The sequence below is a fragment of the Triticum urartu genome, chromosome 3, assembly GCF_003073215.2.
Source record: "Triticum urartu cultivar G1812 chromosome 3, Tu2.1, whole genome shotgun sequence".
Lineage (NCBI taxonomy): Eukaryota > Viridiplantae > Streptophyta > Magnoliopsida > Poales > Poaceae > Triticum > Triticum urartu.
The window spans coordinates 164,400,666-164,416,891 of NC_053024.1; positions in this window are offsets into that span (position 1 = coordinate 164,400,666).

Here is a 16,226-nt window from a genome sequence, read left to right on the forward strand (position 1 = left end):
CCTATGAAACTCCCGAAATTTTCCGGTTATGCAATCAGGTGTTGGGGCTACAGGGGAAGCATAATATCTCACCCAAAACTAGCAAATCCTACATCCACCTGTATCCATCCTTCAACACATAACCAAGAAACCTTTGGAAATCATTTACCTCAACCTTCGAAAAGCATCCGTTATACGAGTTATGGCAATACTCCCGAACTCCCGCCCCAGTACTGGGTGGCGTCGAGGTTATCTCACCAACAACTGCATAAAAGAGATTTTTGATGTTGGCGAAACTCAGGTATTCCAGAACTGCAACGATAAAATTGTGACGACAACAACTCGGAGCTCAACTCCCTGGGACACTGCCACAACCCCTAAATGTCAGGAGGCACCAAGAACAATGTTCTCGTCACAAAACCATCGATACGATTCCAAAATAACCGCGTGATCCTAAATTTTTTTTAGTGAAATTTGAGAAGAGAAGAGTCAAAACTCTACGTCAGGATGCCTCACCAGAGCGACAAAGGGACTGAGGAGTAAAAAGAATCCTACTCTCCAATATATATGATCCTAAAAGACTCAAAACATTTTTCTAGACTCAACAACGCCAGCGATTCAATCAAGCAAGGGGGCTCCTAAGTCGGGGAAGGCTCTGATTACCAACTTGTAACACCTACGATGCGGTTATGCCTCTAAGTCGTGCTCCGACACATGGGAGATATAGCCGCATCATGGGTGTTACAACAATAGGACTGGTAAACAACATAGCATACTTTATTGAACCTATGACTAAGGCATAGGGAATGACTTTTCATTCTCTTTCTATTTTCTGCTGTGGTCAGGTTTTGAGTCTTTACTCAACCTCACACCTTGCAACACAGGCAAGAACTCCTTCTTTGACTGTTCTATTTTGAATTACTTCAAAATCTTGTCAAGGTATGTATTCATTGAAAAAATTTATCAAGCGTCTTGATCTATCTCTATTGATCTTGATGCTCAATGTGTAAGCAGCTTCATCTAGATCTTTCTTTGAAAAACTCCTTTATGCTTTCCAGAAAATTCTACATTATTTCTGATCAACAATATGTGATTCACATATACTTATCAGAAATGCTGTAGTGCTCCCACTCACTTTCTTGTAAATACAGGCTTCACCGCAAGTCTATATAAAACCATATGCTTTGATCACTTTATCAAAGCATATATTCCAACTCCGAGATGCTTGCACCAGTCCATAGATGGATCGCTGGAGCTTGCTCACTTTGTTAGCATCTTTAGGATCGACAAAACCTTCTGGTTGCATCATATACAACTCTTCTTTAAGAAATCCATTAAGGAATACAGTTTTGACATCCATTCGCCAGATTTCATAAAATGCGGCAACTGCTAACAGGATTCGGACAGACTTTTAAGCATCGATATGAGTGAGAAAATCTCATCGTAGTCAACACCTTGAACTTGTCGAAAACATTTTGTGACAATTCGAGCTTTGTAGATAGTAACACTACTATCAGCGTCCGTCTTCCTCTTGAAGATCCATTTATTCTTAATGACTCACCGATCATTGGGCAAGTCAATCAAAGTCCATACTTTGTTCTCATACATGGATCCCATCTCAGTTTTCATGGCCTCAAGCCATTTCGCGGAATCTAGGATCATCATCGCTTCCTCATAGTTCGCAGGTTCATCATGGTCAAGTAACATGACCTCCAGAACAGGATTACTGTACCACTCTGGTGCGAATCTAACTCTGGTTGACCTACGAGGTTCGGTAGTAACTTGATCTGAAGTTACATGATCATCATCATTAGCTTCCTCACTAATTGGTGTAGGAGTCACAGGAACAGATTTCTGTGATGAACTACTTTCCAATAAGGGAGCAGGTACAGTTACCTCATCAAGTTCTACTTTCCTCCCACTCACTTCTTTCGAGAGAAACTCCTTCTCTAGAAAGGATCCATTCTTAGCAACGAATGTCTTGCCTTTTGGATCTGTGATAGAAGGTTTACCCAACTATCTCCTTTGGGTATCCTATGAAGACACATTTCTCCCATTTGGGTTTGAGCTTATCAGGATGAAACTTTTTCACATAAGCATCGCAACCCCAAACTTTAAGAAACGACAACTTTGGTTTCTTGCCAAACCACAGTTCATATGGTGTCGTCTCAACGGATTTAGATGGTGCCCTATTTAACGTGAATGCAACTGTCTCTAATGCATAACCCCAATACGATAGTGGTAAATCGGTAAGAGACATCATATATTGCACCATATCTAATAAAGTATGGTTACGATGTTCGGACACACCATTACGCTGTGGTGTTCCAGGTGGCGTGAGTTGCAAAACTCTTCCGCATTGTTTCAAATGAAGACCAAACTCGTAACTCAAATATTCTCCTCCACAATCAGATCGTAGAAACTTTATTCTCTTGTTACGATTATTTTCCACTTCACTCTGAAATTATTTGAACTTTTCAAATGTTTCGGATTTATGTTTCATCAAGAAGATATACCCATATCTTACTCAAATCATCTGTGAAGGTCAGAGAATAATGATACCTGCCACGAGCGTCAACACTCATTGGACTGCATACATCAGTATGTATTATTTCCAACAAGTTTGTTGTTCGCTCCATTGTTCTGGAGAACAGAGTCTTAGTCATCTTGCCCATGAGGCATGGTTCGCAAGCATCAACTGATTCATAATCAAGTGATTCCAAAAGCCCATCAGCATGGATTTTCTTCATGCGATTTACACCAATGTGACCTAAACGGCAGTGCCACAAATAAGTTGCACTATCATTATTAACTTTGCGTCTTTTGGCTTCAATATTATGAATATGTGTATCACTACGATCGAGATTGAATAAACCATTCACCTCGGGTGTATGACCATTGAAGGTTTTATTCATGTAAACAGAACAACAATTATTCTCTGACTTTAAATGAATAACCGTATTGCAATAAACATGATCAAATCATATTCATGCTTAACGCAAACACCAAATAACATTTATTTAGGTTCAACACTAATCCCAAAAGTATAGGGAGTGTGCGATGATGATCATATCAATCTTGGAACCACTTCCAACACACATCGTCACTTCACCCTTAACTAGTCTCTGTTCATTCTGCAACTCCCATTTCGATTTACTAATCTTAGCAACTAAACTAGTATCAAATACTGAGGGGTTGCTATAAACACTAGTAAAGTACACATCAATAACATGTATATCAAATATACCTTTGTTCACTTTGCCATCCTTCTTATCCGCCAAATACTTGGGGCAGTTCTGCTTCCAGTGACCAGTCCCTTTGAAGTAGAAGCACTTAGTCTCAGGCTTAGGTCTAGACTTGGGCTTCTTCACTTGAGCAGCAACTTGTTTGCCATTCTTCTTGAAGTTCCCTTTCTTCCCTTTTCCCTTTTCGTGAAACTGGTGGTCTTGTCAACCATCAACACTTGATGCTTTTCTTGATTTCTACATTCATCGATTTCAGCATCACGAATAGCTTGGGAATCGTTTCCGTTATCCCTTGCATATTATAGTTCATCACAAAGTTCCAGTCACATGGTGATAGTGACTAAAGAACTCTGTCAATCATTATCTTATCTGGAAGATTAACTCCCACTTGATTCAAGTGATTGTAGTACTCAGACAATCTGAGCACATGCTCACTGGTTGAGCTATTCTCCTCCATCTTATAGGCAAAGTACTTGTCAGAGGTCTCATACCTCTCGACTTGGGCATGAGTCTGAAATACTAATTTTAGCTCTTTGAACATCTTATATGTTCACTACAACAAAAACCCTCCTATAGCAACACATACGTACCAACGATGATAACATGTGTTGTTGGATTCCACCTCCCACGTCCCATGTAGAGCTAACCTCCATCTGCCCACATCCACATTATATGTACCTCCACCGTGCGAGTATCATGCAGCCAACTGTAGAGTTGATTGAAAAGAAAAGAAAAAGGTTAGATCTTTTCTCTCTGTCATCTCCCTCCGCCGATTCCTCTCTCTCACCCGCCCGGCTCTCCCTAACCTCTGCCCTCCGATCCTCCGCCGATGAGCGTCCTCCACGCCCTTGCACCCCCGCATCCATGGGTCGCCAGCGCAGCTCCGCGCCTCATATGGTGGGCCCGGTGTCTCCGCACCCGTGACTGCCGGCTTGGGCTAGACGGTGGTCCTCGGCCTCTGCTACCTCGACTTCGACGCCCATGGTTTAGTAAGGCTGTCCCCTCGCCCCCTTCGCTCTTACCCTTCCTGCTGTTGCCCACCTACAAGCCTGCTTCACCTGATGCACGAGCCCGTGGGCACAACGCACACCGTTTCCGTGCCCCTTGCCCCGGCGTCTTAGCGCTGCGTCCAGATGTTTGATGCGTTTGCCGACTCTCCGCTGCAGCAAGCAGCCGACGCCTGTCACCAAGCGCGGCCTCAGCGCCCTTTTCCTGACCAAGTGACTATGGCGGGATTATTGATTGTGCCTCCATTATCTCTGGGAAGGATAGTCACAAATGTTATTCCTTTTCTGGTTAAAATCTTGGTACATCTTCTGTGCTGATTGATATGCAAGTAGTTTGTGTTGCTTTCTGGTTGATATGTAAGGTGTGACTGGAATTTGATTGTATGCTTCAGATATGAGAGAGAGAAGCACCACAATGAACTGCAGTCGAGTTTGAGAAATAATAGTTCATATAATCAAATTTGAGGACTGTCCATCTTCAGAAGTTTATTCATGAATGATTTTAAAAGTTCACTTCTTATATGGAAAGGTGAGTGCCACAATCCTAAACTCCTACTTAGTTTAGCTCTTCAAGAACCTGATTTAGTTTGCCTTGTTGTTTTCATCTGGTGAATCACAGGCTAAGAAAGACTAGAGTCTGGTTTAGCTTCATTAATAAAATGGGGCGGGGGGAAACCCCTTTCATTCAGAAAAACAATCTGCTGTGTGCCTGCAACAAATCCTTTTGAAAAGGTGCTTCCAAAAATTGTTTATATCAAATCCTCTGAAATAGGAACACAACAAACAACACCATATGGGAGTTTGGTACCACATTTATGATCAGTTCCTCTGAAATAGGTACAAAGAAAATTACATGAAATTTATCTGAAATGAGGAGCTGCTTTTAAGTACTGAAATGAAATGCATTTTGAATTAAATTAAAAGTGTGCATTTAAATTTTAGCAGTGCTTGTGCAAGTCAGTTGTGTTATGCCAATCACAAACTGACAGGCTCACACACATGAAAATATGACGTGGCCTATGGGCTCTGCATACTTAATATGTCAATACGAGCAGGATTATGACATGCATATCCACTTGTGAGTTGTGAATAAATGGACTAGTAAACATTCTCAATTATCACAAGCATAAGAAATCTGATAGTAGTTTTCATGTGTTGCTGTAGTTTGATTGTGTTTTTATTCTGCTGTCATGAAAGTTAACAATGGGTTCTGGCATATTCAGAGGTTCTATCCATAGAAGTGCAGAGCTTGCCTCAATCCTTCTTGTGGGAGTTGTGCAGAATCCAAGACAATTTCTTCTCCTCATAACCACTTTGGTGTCCTACTATTGAACCAACTATACGCCGCTCTGGTACATCCACTCTCCACTTATCTTCTATTCCAACATATTTGTTCGTATCTAATTCTTAGGTGGCTCAGTAACTGGAAAGCACTGACAAGACCCTCTTTCTGATATCTCTAATTTTGATCCACACTCAAGAAGGAATACAGGTAGAGCTATACTCTTGACTCCCTCTCTCTATATATGTATTGTAGGAATGTTAGTACCGTAGGTACTTTTTTGTTCAGTTAACAAAAAAATACTATGTGTAGGGATGTCCAGCAGTGCAAAGGATGATATGACCTATGTATATCTTTAGATATCGCTTTGTGCTTTAGTATAAAACACAACATCCTGATGTGCTAAGTAATATGGGGCATATTTTAGAAGTGATTTATGGAGCAAAATAATTTCTATGCAGGCATGTTGTATTTATTACATTATGGTGAGATTTCATTGTGCAACCTGTACATGTATATACAGTAAATGGTGAAAAACTGTACACGTATATTGCTAGATAATTCCATTGAGCATGCATCACCAACAATTCGAGAATGGCGCCAAAACAACCTATTTATTGTATATTTTTATTAGTGTGATATTTTATATTCTTGATTCAAATAGCGTGCCTCTAATAACCAATGGTGAAACCATTGATCATGTTTTGATTGTATTCTCATTGCATTCTTGATTTTCAGAGATGTGCTTATCATCTTCGTAATTTGGGAAATGTATATAAACAAGATGTTGGCCAAGAGAAACTCTGATTGCTAAACTGGTAAGTACTGACCTAGCATATCAAATTCTGGTTGTTAGCTTTGGAAATGAATTGTGAGCAATGTGTATTGATACCACATTAGAAAAATATGACCAGTTGATACGACAACTCAAAAATGTCAAAATTATTGGTCATGCAGTTGGATTAGTTATCTCATGGGCTTCAACCTTTGTATGTTCCTTCGCTTCTGATTATATTGCTCTATTAGCCTGTTTTTTTCCTTCTTTCTCTAATGATATATTACTCATGTTAACTTTTTGTTGTTGTGGATTGCCTAGATGAATGGATGGTTCATGGCTAAGTTGTTGATTGCAAGGTGGAGAATGGGGCTAGTAGTAGATAGTTATCCATTCATGTTATAGAATATCATTGTCATGGTCAATGTATAGAAATCATGTATATATACTTTGGATTGTGTTCCATCCATGTAATACAATCGATTCTATTTAATATATGAGATCTTTCTTTTTACTGGATTTGGAGTTCATGTGTACTATCAATGTTGGTGTAGTAATTATTGTTAGTAATATATAAATACTACTCACTCTGTAAACTAATATAAGAGCATTTAGATCACTAAAATAGTAATCTAAATGCTCTTGTATTAGTTTACGGAGGGAGTAACACAGAACGTTTGCATGAATTTGTTATGTGCATTTCAAAATCAGTGCGTGTAGGTTCCTAGCAACATGTAGGTTACGCACCAACACATACGAATTGTTGTTCGGCCGCAACTATATATGTTGCTATCTTGCAACGCTTCTTCATGTCGATTACCAACGCAATTATATTCGTAGTTGTAGACCCTTGCAACGCCACCAACGGCAACGTATAATAATCCGTTGGTGTAGACCTTAGCAACGGCTATATGGACATACAGCAACGCATCGATGCGTTGCTAAAGGGGGGTTCCTGTTGTAGTGGTTCCGTGACATTTCAAAACATTTTTGAAGTCTCGATTCTAAGACGTAAAGCATGGTGCACTAAACTATCAAGTAGTCATCATACCGAGCTTTGCCAAACGTTCATAACGTCTGCATCTGCTCCTGCAATAGGTCTGTCACCTAGCGGTGCATCAAGGACATAATTCTTTTGTGCAGCAATGAGGATAATCCTCAGATCACGGACCTAGTACGCATCATTGCTACTATCATCTTTCAACATGGTTTTTCTCTAGGAACATGTCAAAAAATAAACGGGGAGCTACATCGCGAGCTATTGATCTACAACATAGTTATGCAAATACTATCAGGACTAAGTTCATGATAAATTAAAGTTCAATTAATCATATTACTTAAGAAATCTCACTTAGATAGACATCCCTCTAGTCATCTAAATGATCACGTGATCCAAATCAACTAAACCATGTCCGATCATCACGTGGGATGGAGTAGTTTTCAATGGTGAACATCACTATTTGATCATATCTACTATATGATTCACGCTCGACCTTTCGGTCTTCGGTGTTTCGAGGCCATATCTGCATATGCTAGGCTCGTCAAGTTTAACCTGAGTATTTCTGCGTGTGAAAAAATTGGCTTGCACCAGTTGTATAAGAATGTTGAGCTTATCACACCCGATCATCACGTGGTGTCTCGGCACGACGAACTTTTGCAACGGTGCATACTCAGGGAGAACACTTGTACCTTGAAATTTTTAGTGAGAGATCATCTTATAATGCTACCGTCAATCAAAGCAGAATAAGATGCATAAAGGATAAACATCACATGCAATCAATATAAGTGACATGATATGGCCATCATCATCTTGTGCCTTTGATCTCCATCTCCAAAGCACCGTCGTGGTCACCATCGTTACCAGCACGACACCTTGATCTCCATCGTAGCATCGTTGTCGTCTCGCCAACTATTGCTTCTACGACTATCGCTACCATTAGTGATACATTAAAGCAATTACATGGCGATTGCATTTCATACAATAAAGCGACAACCATATGGCTCCTGCCAATTGCCGATAACTCCGTTACAAAACATGATCATCTCATACAATAAAATATAGCATCATGCCTTGACCATATCACATCACAACATGCCCCGAAAAACAAGTTAGACGTCCTCTACTTTGTTGTTGCAAGTTTTACGTGGCTGCTATGGGCTGAGCAAGAACCATTCTTACCTACACATCAAAATCACAATGATAGTTCGTCAAGTTAGTGTTGTTTTAACCTTCAACAAGGACCGGGCGTAGTCACACTCGATTCAACTAAAGTTGGAGAAACTGACACCCGCTAGCCACTGCTATGTCTTGAGCTTGCGTTGGTTTTCCCCGAAGAGGAAGGGATGATGCAGCAGAGTAGCGTAAGTATTTCCCTCAGTTTTTGAGAACCAAGGTATCAATCCAGTAGGAGGCCACGCTCAAGTCCCTCGTACCTGCACAAAACGATAGCTACTCGCAACCAACGCGATTAGGGGTTGTCAATCCCTTGACGGTCACTTATGAGAGTGAGATCTGATAGATATAATATTTTTGGTATTTTTGATATAAAGATGCAAAGTAAAATGTAAAAGCAAAGTAAAAGGCAAAGCAAGATTAAAAGTGATGGAGATTGATATGATGAGAATAGACCCGGGGGCCATAGGATTCACTAGTGGCTTCTCTCAAGAGCATAAGTATTCTACGGTGGGTGAACAAATTACTGTTGAGCAATTGACAGAATTGAGCATAGTTATGAGAATATCTAGGCATGATCATGTATATAGGCATCACGTCCGTGACAAGTAGACCGAAACGATTCTGCATCTACTACTATTACTCCACTCATCGACCGCTATCCCGCAAGCATCTAGAGTATTAAGTTAAAAACAGAGTAACGCTTTAAGCAAGATGACATGATGTAGAGAGATAAATTCATGGAATATGAAATAAACCCATCTTGTTATCCTCGATGGCAACGATACAATATGTGCCTTGCTGCCCCTTCTGTCACTGGGAAAGGACACCGCAAGATCGAACCCAAAGCTAAGCACTTCTCCCATGGTAGAACTACCAATCTAGTTGGCCAAACCAAACGGATAATTCGAAGAGACTTGCAAAGATAACCAATCATACATAAAAGAATTCAGAAAAGATTCAAATATTATTCATAGATAGACTTGATCATAAACCCACAATTCATCGATCTCAACAAACACACCGCAAAAAGAAGATTACATCGAATAGATCTCCACAAGAGAGGGGGAGAACTTTGTATTGAGATTCAAAGAGAGAGAAGAAGTCATCTAGATACTAACTATGGACCCGAAGGTCTGAGGTAAACTACTCACACTTCATCGGAGGGGCTAGGATGATGTACAAGCCCTCCGTGATGACGGCCCTCTTCCAGCGGAGCTTCGGAACAGGCCCCAAGATGGTATCTCGTGGATACAGAAAGTTGCGGCGGTGGAATTAGGTTTTTGGCTCCTGTTCTGATCGTTTGGGTGTATGTGTGTATATATAGGAGGAAGAAGTACGTCGGTGGAGCACCAAGGGGCCCACGAGGCAGGGGGCGCGCCCTAGGGGGGGCCCACCCTCGTGACCTCCTCTTTGACTCCTTGGAGTAGGGTCCAAGTCTCCTGGATCACGTTCGGTGAGAAAATCACGTTCCCGAAGGTTTTATTCCGTTTGGACTCCGTTTGATATTCTGTTTCTCCGAAACATTGAAATAGGCAAAAAAACAGCAATTCTGGGCTGGGCCTCCGTTTAATAGGTTAGTCCCAAAAATAATATAAAAGTGGAAAATAAAGCCCAATATAGTCCAAACAGTAGATAATATAGCATGGAGCAATCAAAAATTATAGATACGTTGGAGACGTATCAGGCTTCCGCAAGCTTAATTCCTGCTCGTCCTCGAGTAGGTAAATGGTAAAAAGAGAATTTTTGATGCGGAGTGCTACTTGGCATAATTTCAATGCAAATCTTCTTAATTGTGATATGAATATTCATATTCGAAAGATTCAAGACAAAAGTTTATATTGACATAAAAATAATAATAGTTCAAGCATAGATCCGAAAGATTCAAGACAAAAGTTTAATATTGACATAAAATAATAATACTTCAAGCATACTAAATAAGCAATTATGTCTTCTCAAAATAACATGGCCAAAGAAAGTTATCCCTACAAAATCATATAGTCTGGCTATGCTCCATCTCACCACACAAATATTTAAATCATGCACAACCCCGATGACAAGCCAAGCAATTGTTTCATACTTCTAATGTTCTCAAACTTTTTCAATCTTCACGCAATACATGAGCATGAGCCATGGACATAGCACTATAGGTGGAATAGAATGGTGGTTGTGGAGAAGACAAAAGGAGAAGATAGTCTCACATCAACTAGGCGTATCAACGGGCTATGGAGATGCCCATCAATAGATATCAATGTGAGTGAGTAGGGATTGCCATGCAACGGATGCACTAGAGCTATAAGTATGAAAGCTCAAAAAGAAACTAAGTGGGTGTGCATCCAACTTGCTTGCTCACGAAGACCTAGGGCATTTTGAGGAAGCCCATCATTGGAATATACAAGCCAAGTTCTATAATGAAAAATTCCCACTAGTATATGAAAGTGACAACATAGGAGACTCTCTATCATGAAGATCATGGTGCTACTTTGAAGCACAAGTGTGGTAAAAGGATAGTAGCATTGCCCTTCTCCTTTCTCTCATTTTTGGGCCTTTTCTCTTTTTTTGCCTTTTCTTTTTTTTATTATTTTTTTTCGTCCGGAGTCTCATCCCGACTTGTGGGGGAATCATAGTCTCCATCATCCTTTCCTCACTGGGACAATGCTCTAATAATGATGATCATCACACTTTTATTTCTTACAACTCAAGAATTACAACTCGATACTTAGAACAAGATATGAATCTATATGAATGCCTCCGGCGGTGTACCGGGATGTGCAATGACATGAGTGACATGTATGAAAGAATTATGAACGGTGGCTTTGCACAAATACAATGTCAACTACATGATCATGCAAAGCAATATGACAATGATAGCAGTGTCATATAAAGAGAAGTGGAAAGTTGCATGGCAATATATCTCAGAATGGCTATGGAAATGCCATGATAGGTAGGTATGGTGGCTGTTTTGAGGAAGGTATATGGTGGGTGTATGATACCGGCGAAAGGTGCGCGGTATTAGAGAGGCTAGCAATGGTGGAAGGGTGAGAGTGCGTATAATCCATGGACTCAACATTAGTCATAAAGAACTCACATACTTATTGCAAAAATCTATTAGTTATCGAAACAAAGTACTATGTGCATGCTCCTAGGGGGATAGATTGGTAGGAAAAGACCATCGCTCGTCCCCGTCCGCCACTCATAAGGAGGACAATCAATAAATACATCATGCTCCGACTTCTTAACATAACGGTTCACCATACGTGCATGCTACGAGAATCACAAAATTCAACACAAGCATTTCTCAAATTCACAACTACTCAACTAGCATCGACTCTAATATCACCATCTCCATATCTCAAAACAATTATCAAGTTTCAAACTTCTCATAGTATTCAACACACTCATAAGAAAATTTTATTTATTAATCTTGAATGCCTCAACATAATTAAAGCAAATTACCATGCTGTTTTGTAGGACTCTCAAAATAATCTAAGTGAAGCATGAGAGAACAAAGGTTTCTATAAAACATATCCACCGACGTGCTCTAAAAGATATAAGTGAAGCAGTAGAGCAAAAACTATATAACTCAAAAGATATAAGTGAAGCACATAGAGTATTCTAATATTTTCCGAATCATGTGTGTCTCTCTCAAAAAGGTGTGTGCAGAAAGGATAATTGTGGGAAACTAACAAATAAAGACTCAAATAATACAAGACGCTCCAAGCAAAACCCATATCATGTGGTGAATAAAAATATAGCTCCAAGTAAAGTTACCGTTAGAAGTAGACGAAAGAGGGGATGCCTTCCGGGGCATCCCCAAGCTTTGGCTTTTAGGTGTCCTTAGATTATCTTTGGGTTCCATGGTAATCCCCAAGCTTAGGCTCTTGCCACTCCTTGTTCCATAATCCATCAAATCCTTACCCAAAACTTGAAAACATCACAACACAAAACTTAAAGTAGAAAATCTCGTGAGCTCCGTTAGCGAAAGAAAACAAAACACCACTTCAAGGTACTGTAATGAACTCATTCTTTATTTATAATGGTGTTAAACCTACTGTATTCCAACTTCTCTATGGTTTATAAATTATGTTACTAGCCATAGATTCATCAAAATAAGCAAACAACACACACAAAAACAGAATCTGTCAAAAACAGAACAGTCTGTAGTAATCTGTAGCTATATGCAAGATCTGGAACCCCAAAAATTCTAAAATAAATTTCTGGACGTGAGTAATTTATCTATTAATCATATGCAAAAATAATTAACTAAATATCACTTTCCAAATAAAAATGGCAACAGTTCTCGTGAGCGCTAAAGTTTCTGTTTTTTACAGCAAGTTCAACAAGACTTTCCCCAAGTCTTCCCAACGGTTCTACTTGGCACAAACACTAATTAAACACAAAAAACACAACCAAAACAGAGTCTAGATAAATTATTTATTACTAAACAGGAGCAAAAAGCAAGGAATAAAAATAAAATTGGGTTGCCTCCCAACAAGCGCTATCGTTTAACGCCCCTAGCTAGGCATAAAAAGCAAGGATAGATCTAGGTATTGCCATCTTTGGTAGGTAATTCTTCAATGAGGCATCTACCATCCTTAGGAATTTCTTTCTTTTTTATTGATTATCAAACTTTTAGGCACAAGATCGAAAAATTCATTTGTAACAAATGGTTCCTTAATGATAGCAAAAAGATTGGGATGAATACTTATAGATTTGAGATCCGCAGTTTCCTTACTAGAGGATTCACCCTTATTTTTAGGAACATACATAAGCTTGGCAATTTTAGTGGGAGGACTTGGAGTATTCTTTACGGAAGAAAAAGCGGTTCCCAAGTTGGTAATAATACCCTCAAGTTTATCGATTCTAGTGGAATCCTGATTTATTTTCTCATTAACTATAGGTTCCTTTTCTTTAATATTTTTCAAAGTGACTCCTACTTTAGATCCATATTGAGTGATTCGGTTGTGGATCTTTTTATCCAAATTTTCAATTAACTCTCAGTAGCAACCTTATTCTCAATAATTTCAAGTCTTTGCATTACATGCTCCAAAGTTAACATAGTTCCATTAACCAAAAGAGGTGGTGAGCCAAACAAATCTATCATAGCATTATAAGAATCAAAAGTATGGCTACCCAAGAAGTTCCCTCCGGTAATGGTATCAAGAATATATCTGTACCAAGGAGTAGCGCCTACATAAAATTGGCGAAGAAGAACGGAAGTAGATTGCTTCCTGGTAGATAGATCTATTTTGAGCATTGCAAATTCTATACAAGCGTCTTTTAAGATTTTCTCCCTCCTCTTAAAATTGAACTTCATTCTCAGAGACAACGGAGAAGATAAGGGAAGACATCAATGACAAGGCAAGCAAGAAAGCGAGACGGAAAAGAGAGGGAGAGGTATACACTGTAACATCCCAAAATTCTAAATTTTGGAATGTTATAATAAATAGATAGATTTGATTGATTGTTTGATGGATTGTCTGAAATGAGTGAATTCGAAACTTTTTGAAAGTTAAATGAGAGGGAATAAAAGGACTTTCCCAAACTTTCATATTTGCTTTCTGATCTCCGTGAATTCAAATTCTTTTCACACGAAACCCTGGAGAGAAGATGACATGACTTCTTCCATTTATTTAAATGACAAGGGGTGTTGAAAATATTTGAATTTCATTTGAGAATATTTCCAATTCTGAAACTTTATGCAACTCAATGATTTTCACAGAGAAGATAAAATGACTTCTTCAAATTATATGAAATATGAGTTGAGTTTCAAAGAATTAAATTCAAAGCCTTTGAATTATTTTCAATTTGAGTTATGTTTTATTCAAATTATTTTTCTCCAAAAATAAAATACATGGAAAATTAGGGTAACATGAGTCCCTACAAAAATTGGAGAAAATAATTTGAAATCATTTTGGTATTTTTAAAATGATTTTATTGGATTTTAATAGACCAGTAGCACTCTTTGAATTATTAGAATTTGTGTGTATTTTATTTAATGCTAGAAAAATGTCCACACTGTTTGAATTATTAGAATTTTTGCGTATTTTATTTAATGTTAGTAAAATGTCCACGTTGTAGAAAATATTTTTCTGAAAATTTTGATATATTATATGCCCATATAATATATTTATTTTATTTTATTTTATTTTATTCTTTTTATGTGTTATTGTTTTTATAAAAAAAAAAATTCCCACCGCCGTACTGGGCCGACACAGCCTACCGGGCCAGGCCAGCCGCAGCCCAGCAGCTCCCCGCGCGCGAACCGCCTTCCGCTCGCTCGCCCGCTCGTAGCCCCGATCGGGTGCTGCCTCTCTCTGCCGCCGACAGGTGGGACCCACCTGTCGGGTTCTTCTCCTACCCGCTGCCGGAGTCCGACTCCAGCACTCCTCGCCGGCGACGCCGTGTCCAGGCGGGACTCCTCTCCCTCTGCCCCTCGCGCAAGCCGACCCCCTCCTCCTATTTATACCGCCGCCCGGTCCCCGTGCCTCCTCCTTTGCCGCAAACCGCAGCCGCCGCCACCCTCGCCGGAGTTCCCGCCTCCGAAGAGATCTGCCGCTGCCGCCGCGCCCCGTTCCGTCACCCTCGACCTTCGCCGACGCCACCATTGCCTTCCCCTACTCGCGCCACTTCTCCCCGACCCCGTGGCCACGCCGGAGGACCGCCGCAGCAGCGACCCCGACGACCCCGACGCCGCTGCCGCCTCCTTCTCCGGCGACGTCGACGCCCACCACCGCGATAAGCCACCGGTGCTCCTCGTCCGTCCGATCTAGGTTAGATGGATAGGATTAGATTAGGTTTTTTTCTTTTCGAATCGTTTTTCCTTACTTAGTGAATGTTCACTGCTTTGCCTTCGCAGCGAACGGTTTTTAACCAATAGATTTCTGACACGTGGCCAGGGACCTAGGTGTAGATTTTATTTTTTAGTTTAGTCCCTGATTTTCAGAACACCACAACTTTTCAACTGTTAGTCCAAATTCAACGAAACTAACGCCCACTTCATTATGATCTCCTCTATCCATTAATCCAACTCAAACATGTTTTTGAAGAGTTTAAAATTTCAATTAGATCAGTTTTGAATTCAAACTTCGTTTGATCATAACTTGAGTTTCGTAGCTCCGTTTGAGTTGATTCTTTTTGCAAATCGAAGCTCTTGACCTAAACATTCTAATAAGGCCAAATTCACATAATTTTGGTACTGTTAGAAATTGTTTTATGTTTCAAGAGCTATTTGCTTGGTTTTGATGTTTTCCGAATTGTCTTCTTCGTTCTTTCTGATCTTTTGAGTGATTGCTTATGTGTGGTTACTATTGTTTGCTTACGATAGATTGACCGGAGTGTGACGAGTAGAGCTATCAAGAGTTTTGAGTGCGAATCATCTTCATCAACATTGCAGGCAAGTTCACACTTTGATCATATCCCCTTCCATACCCAGTTGTTTTTTGCATTAGATCAATCTTCACACATTCCATGATTAGGATCTAATTAAACTGTGGGATGGGAAGTAGATGAGGTAGTACCTATTACCTGTTTATTATCAAACCTTTGGGAGTTACTTCTACGTTTGCTTATTATGCCATGCTATGCTAGTAGACATGGATTGGGTTTGAGAGTATCCATGACAGATGTGAGATTGTTAATTAATGGTTTACTTAAGGTGGCAACTTAAACACACATCTGGGTGGATTGAGGCACCGGGTTATTCTAGGATTGCCTGTCTAGGCACCTGGGTAATCCAGGACTTGCCTGTTTTTATTTTGGACCG